Source organism: Galeopterus variegatus, unplaced genomic scaffold, assembly GCF_000696425.1.
Source record: "Galeopterus variegatus unplaced genomic scaffold, G_variegatus-3.0.2 Scaffold260, whole genome shotgun sequence".
In the NCBI taxonomy this organism is placed as follows: Eukaryota; Metazoa; Chordata; class Mammalia; order Dermoptera; family Cynocephalidae; genus Galeopterus; species Galeopterus variegatus.
This window is the reverse complement of record NW_007726371.1, coordinates 41,931-48,427: the sequence shown is the minus strand read 5'-3', so window position 1 is coordinate 48,427 and position 6,497 is coordinate 41,931. Positions and strand designations below refer to the sequence as shown.

The 6,497-nt window shown below is 35.0% G+C and overlaps 1 pseudogene; it reads right to left on the bottom strand.

The window, feature by feature from the left end:
• Positions 1-1,593: 1,593 nt before the first annotated feature.
• On the bottom strand, positions 1,594-2,325 carry LOC103585648 (annotated as a pseudogene).
• Positions 2,326-6,497: the final 4,172 nt, after the last annotated feature.

Genomic DNA, 6,497 nt, shown 5'->3' with positions numbered 1-6,497 from the left:
TACAGCAGTTATTACCTAAAAGTTTTTCTGGCTTGCTAGGCTGTCTTTTCCCTGATTTTTTGGCTAGAAAGAACAGAGTTTTGTTGGAAACTTTTGTGTTTCCGTCTGTTGGTGTTTCCTGGTTGAGGGCTTGAGTTTCATGTCTGGGATATATGAAGCAAATAGTAAACCCATCTTGTCATTCCATCATGTCATTCCTTGGGTCCCAACATCCCTAATTAGTCTGTCTTCTCTCTACTTTTAAAAATCTTCTCTTATTTGTTTCATATATGTTAGGGTTTTCACTTGTACTTAAGTAGAAAAGAATAAAAGAAAATAAGTCTATGCTATTTTGCCGGGATAGGAAGTAATCAAATATCTTTTTTTAAAATTCAACCATAATTGTTTGTACATATCTGTGGGGTACTGCATTGAATATCAATACCTGTGTGCAATATGTGACGCTCAAATCAGGATAATTAGTATATTTAACTTTATACAATGTAATTATTTTTTGTGGGCCTTTACAAATTTCTAGCTAACCTCCCTCCCCTTTCCTACCTCTGACGACCTCAGTTCTGTTCTCTCCTTTTGAAAGTTCGATGTATTATTGTGTTCACTGTATCTTTCTTTCTGATTTATTTATTTATTTAGCTCCTAATTGTAAGTGAGGACATGTGGTATTTCTCTTCTGTGCTTGGCTTATTTCACTTAACATAATTTTCCCTAAGTTCATCCATGTTGCTGTGAAGGGCAGACTTTTATTCTTTTTTTTTAATGGCAGAGTAGTATTCCATTGTGTATCTGTACCATATTTACCTTATCCATTCATCTGTTGATGGATGTTTAGCTTGGTTCCAACTCTTGGTTATTGTAAATAGAGCTACAATAAACAAGGTAGTGCAGTTATTCCTTCAACATGATGATCTCCATTCCTTTGGATATATAGCCAGCAGTGGGATTGCTGAATTGTATTACAGTCCTTTCAGTAGTTGTTTGAGGAACCTTCATACTGTTTCCATAATGGCTGCAGTAATTTATAGTCCCACTAGAAGTGTAGGATGGTTCCCTTTTCTCTACATACTTGCTAGGCTTTGTTTTCTCTGTCTTTTTTATAATAGCCATCCTAACTGGGGTGAGCTGATATCTTAATGTGGTTTTTTTTCATGCCTCAAACTACTTTTTATTTGCAATTACATGATTTCACACAATTCTTCTAAACAGCAATGACATAAAATAGATTTCCTTGTGTATAAATAACTTACATACTCTCCATAAAGTGAATGCTCAAAGGTGGTAAAACAGATTTTCCACTCCTACAGTGTTCTTGTATCCAACAAAGTTGATGCACAATATATAAATACTCAAGTCCATTATTAAAATCTCAGGCACTTGACTAATAAAGTTTTTCAAACTGTATCAATGTATCTAAAGTGCATATACATATATATACATCTTTTTAAAGAAAGATTATTCTCTATAACTTCTCTATGAAAATAAGTTTGATGGTTTGGTCCATCTAACTGCACTACTATTAATATGAACTTTTAACTTTTAATGTATAGTAAGGTTTAGTCTACCTTTCTCTCAATACATCAACAGAAGCAAAAGGAGCTAGTCAGGTGCTAACATGTGATTATTAATCCAGTGATTCCAGTCACAATGCATTCCAGGAGAATGTACCCATGTCACTGGAATTGGACGATATGGTTTATTCTTCCTTCCCTGATTTGGATAACCAAATGGAACAAAAGGAGGGTAGTGACTGTAATGGCTGTTCCTTCAGTACATTCTTGGCTTTATTTTCTGGACAAAGAGTACCACATTGGAAGAGGTGGGAATATCATTCTGAAATCTGGTACACAGGGCTTGGGTTTGCAGTCACTGAACTGGGCTTCACTTCTACTTCTTGTTTCTTCATAAGAAGAAGAGGATCCTGAATGATAAACAGAGGTAACCTTAACAAGGGCCCTGGTAACTTTCTTGGAGATCTCATCCTTGTTCTCATCCTCATTTTCAAACCTGGCAACAATGAACACATTGTTTTTCTCTCCATACTGATAGCACACCTCACATGGGTCCACCCAGAGAGTGAGCTCCTCCAGCAAGCCCAGATTGCTGTACAGCCATTCTCACAGGCTTTCAGGACATCAGTATCAACTCTCTGAAACTTATTGACATGAATGCATCTGTAGGTCTATCCTTTTGATGGTTTTTCTGGATACCAGTGATTTTTATATTTTTCTTGAAGTATTAGAGTCAACTTCTCAGCAAACCTCTCAACTGACTTTTTTCAACTTACTGTGTTTTCACTAGTCTTGTGAAAAAGAAGACAATAGCAGCATTTCATCCTTCATCTTCCCCCCTGCTGCTTCCAGTGCTCTGGGGCCACAGATTGAGTGGCCCTGACTGTGTCCCAGCCTGGAACTTAGGGCACTGCCTCAGGGAGCCTGTGCTTGGAGATAGGGACCTCAGCCAGCCTCATCCTCAATGTGGATTTGATTTACATTTCCTGATTGATTAGTGATGTTGAGCCTTTATTCCTGTGTCTGTTGCCCTTTGGATATCTTCATTTGACAAATGTGTATTCAGCTCCTTTGCCCATTTTTAAATCAGGTTACTTGATTCTTTACTATTAGTGGTTTGAGTTACTTGTTGTGGATATTAATCCCTTGTCAGATGTACAGTTTGCAAATATTTTCTCCTATTCTTTAGAAGCTTTTTTAAAGGTCTTTTTGCTTTGTTAATTGTTTCTTTTGCTGTGCAGAAGCTTTTTACTTTGATATAATCCCATTCCCATTTGCTGATATATATTTTTTTACATGTGCTTTATGGGTCTTATTCATGAAGTATTTGCCCAGTCCTACTTCCTAAAATGTTTCCTGTTTTCTTTTAGGAGTTTTATAGTTTCAGGTCTTATACTTAAATCTTTAATCCATTTTGAGTTTATTTTAGTATATGGTGAGAGGTACAGGTCTAGTTTCATTCTTCTACATATGGATTTCCAATTTTCCCAGTACCATTTATTGAAGAGGCAGTCATTTCCCGAATATATGTTCTTGTTGCCTTTGTCAAAGATCAGTTGACTGTTAAGTATGTCAATTGATTTCTGGGTATGCAATTCTGTTCCACTGGTCTAAATGTCTGTTCTTATGCCAACACCATGCTGTTTGGGTTACTATAGCTTTACAGTATAATCTGAAGTCAGGTAGCATAACATCTCTGGCTTTACTATTATTATTATTATTATTATTATTATTATTATTATTATTATTTGCTCAGGATTGCTTGGGCTATTTGGGGTCTTTTCTTAGTCCATATGATTGTTAGGATTGTTTTTTTCTATTTATTTTTTGAAGAATGTCATTAGTATTTTGATGGGTACTGCATTGAATCTGTAGATTGCTTTAGGTAGCATGGACATTTTCACAATGTTAATTCTTCTAATCCAAGAGCATGGAAAATCTTTCCATCTTTTCATATCCTCTTTGATTTCTTTCAGCAGTGATTTGTAGTTCTCATTGTGGAGATCTTTCACCTCCTTGGTTAAATTGATTCCTAGGTATTTTACGTTTTTGGTGACTATTGTAAATGGGTTGCTTTCTTGATTTCTTTTTCTGCTAGTTCATTATTGGAATATGAAAATGTTACAGATTTTTCCACGGTGATTTTGTACCCTGCAACTCTACTGAAATCATTTATGAGTTCTAAGAGGTTTTCTTTTTTGGTAGAATCTTTAGGTTTTTCTATATATAGGATCATGTCATCTGCAAACAGGGATAGTTTGGCTTCATCCTTTGCCATCTGGATGCTCTTTTTTTTCTTTCTCTTGTCTGATTGCTCTGCCTAGTGCTTCCAATACTATGTTAAATAGGAGTGGTGAGAGTGGGCATCCTTTTCATATTTCTATTCTTAAGGGAAATCTTTCAGCTTTTCCCCATTTAGGATGATATTGGGTTTGTCATATGTGACTTCTACTGTGTTGAGATACTTTCCTTCTTTGCCTAATTTGCTGAGAGTCTTTATCATGAAGGGATGTCGAACTTTGTCAAATGCTTTTTCTGCATCTCTTAAGATAATCACATGATTTTTGTCCTTCATTTTGATTCCCACTTGATCATGACGTATAATTTTTTTGATTTGTTGCTTTATTGGGTTTGTTAATATTTTGTTGAGGATTTTTGTGTCTATGTTCATCAAAGATATTGGCCTCTAGTTTCCTTTCTTTGTTGTATCTCTCTCGGGTTTTGGTGTCATGGTGATGCTAGCTGCATAGTATTAGTTTGGGAGAATGGCTTCTGTTTAAATTTTTTGGAATAGTTTGAAAACAATTAGTGTTAATTTCTCTTTAAAGGTTTGGTAAAATTCAGCAGTAAAGCCATCTGGTCCTGTGCTTTTCTTCGTTGGGAGACTGCTGATTATTGCTTCTATCTCGTTGCTTGTTATTGATGTGTTCAGGCTTTCTTTGTCTTATTGGTCCCATCTTAGTAGTTTGTATGGTCCAGAAATTTTTCCCTTTCCTTCAGGTTTTCTAATTTGTTGGCATATAGTTCTTTATAATAGTCTCTAATGATTCTTTTTATTTATGTGGTATTTGTTGTAATGTTTCCTTTTTCATTTCTGAATTTTGTTATTTGGGTCTTCTCTCTTTTTTTAGTTAGCCTAGTTAATGGTTTGTCTAGTTTATCTTTTCAAAACACCCCATCTTTTTGTTTCATTGATCTTTTGTGTCATTTTTTTTGGTCCTTTTTTTATTTAGTTCCACTCTGATCTTAATTATTTCATTCCATCTACTAATTTTGGGACTGGATTGTTCTTATTTTTCTAGTTCTTTGAGGTGTAACATTAGGTTGTTTATTTGACATCTTGCTTTTCTTTTGATGTAAGCATTTATTACAATTAACTTCTTCCTTAGTCATGCTTTTGCTGTATCCCACTGGTTTGGTGTGATGTTTCTTTTTTTCTCATCAGTTTCAAGAATTTTTTGTTTTCCTGTTTAAATTATTCTTGGACCCATAGGTCACTCAGAAGCATGGTGTTTAATTTCCATGTGTTTGTATAGTTTCCAGAGTTTTGCTTGCTATTGATTTCTAGTTTTAGTCCTTTGTGGTCAGAAAAGGTACTTGAAATGATTTCAATTTTTAAAAATTTGTTGAGACTTGATTTGTGAGCTAACATGTGGTCTATCCTAGAGAATGTTCTATGTGCTGATGAGAAGAATATATATTTTCCAGTTGTTGGATGAAATGTTCTGTAGAGATCTGCCAAGTTCAGTTGGTCTAAAGTGTACTTTACATCCTGTGTTTCTCTGTTGATTTGTTGCCTAGATGATCTGTCCAGTGTTGGCAGAGGGGTGTTCAGGTCCCCAACTATTATTGTATTGGGATCTATCTCTTTCTTTAAACCTAACAGTGTTTGTTTTATATATATTGGGTGCTCCGATGTTGGGTGCATCTTTTTCTTTTTTTTCAGGGTTTTTAGTTACAAGTCTATTTTATCCAATATCAGAACAGCTACTCCTACTCGTTTTGATTTCCATTTGTGTGGTATATCTTTTTCTATCCCTTTACTGTTAGTCCATATGTGTCTTAACAGGAGAGGTGAGTCTCTTGCTGACAGCATATATTTGGTTCTAGCTTTCTAATCCAATCTGTCAGTCTGTGTCTTTTGAGTGAGGAATTTATTCCATGTACATTTAGGGTTGTTATTGAAAAGTACTGTCTTACTCCTGATATTTCATTGCTTTTCATATGGTTGATTTAAACATCTTTTGTTCTTTTCTTTCACTTTTATTGTTTGTCTTCAGTGTTCATTGCTTTTTTTGAAGTCATATGGTATAGTTTCTTCCTCTTTCTTATTGCACATCTGCTCTACCAGTGGTATTTGTTCTTTATTGTGTATTCACGGTGGTGATTATTTTTTGGGGGGATACCAGGTGCAGGACTCCCTTAGGATTTATTGTAGAGCTTGTCATATGGTGGTGAATTCCCACAGCTTTTGTTTTTCTGGGATTCACATTATTTCTCCTTCATTTCTGAAGGATAGCATTGCTGGATGTAGTATTCTTGGCTGGCAGTTTTTTTCCTTTAGCACTTTGAATATATCATCCCATTTTCTTCTTGCCTGTAGAGTTTCTGTTGAGAAGTCTGTTGTTAGTCTGATGGAGACTCCCTTTTCTCTTTATATTTTTGGGATTCTTTCTTTGTCTTTGACTTTTGACAGTTTGACTACAATGTGTCTCAGAGAAGACCTTTTTGGATTTAATCTGTTTGGGGACCTTTGAGCCTCTTAGATCTGGGAGTCTGTACCTTTACTAATACCTGGTAAGTTTAGTGCTTTTATTTTATTGAATATGTTTTCAATGCCCGCTTCTCTCTCCTCCCCCTCCAGAATACCCATGATTCAAATGTTTGTGTGTTTAATGATGTCTGCTAGCTCTCTTAGATTTTCTTCATTTTTTAAAATGCTTTTTTCATGTTCTTTTTCTTTTCTTTTTTTTTTTTTTTTTTTTTTTTTTT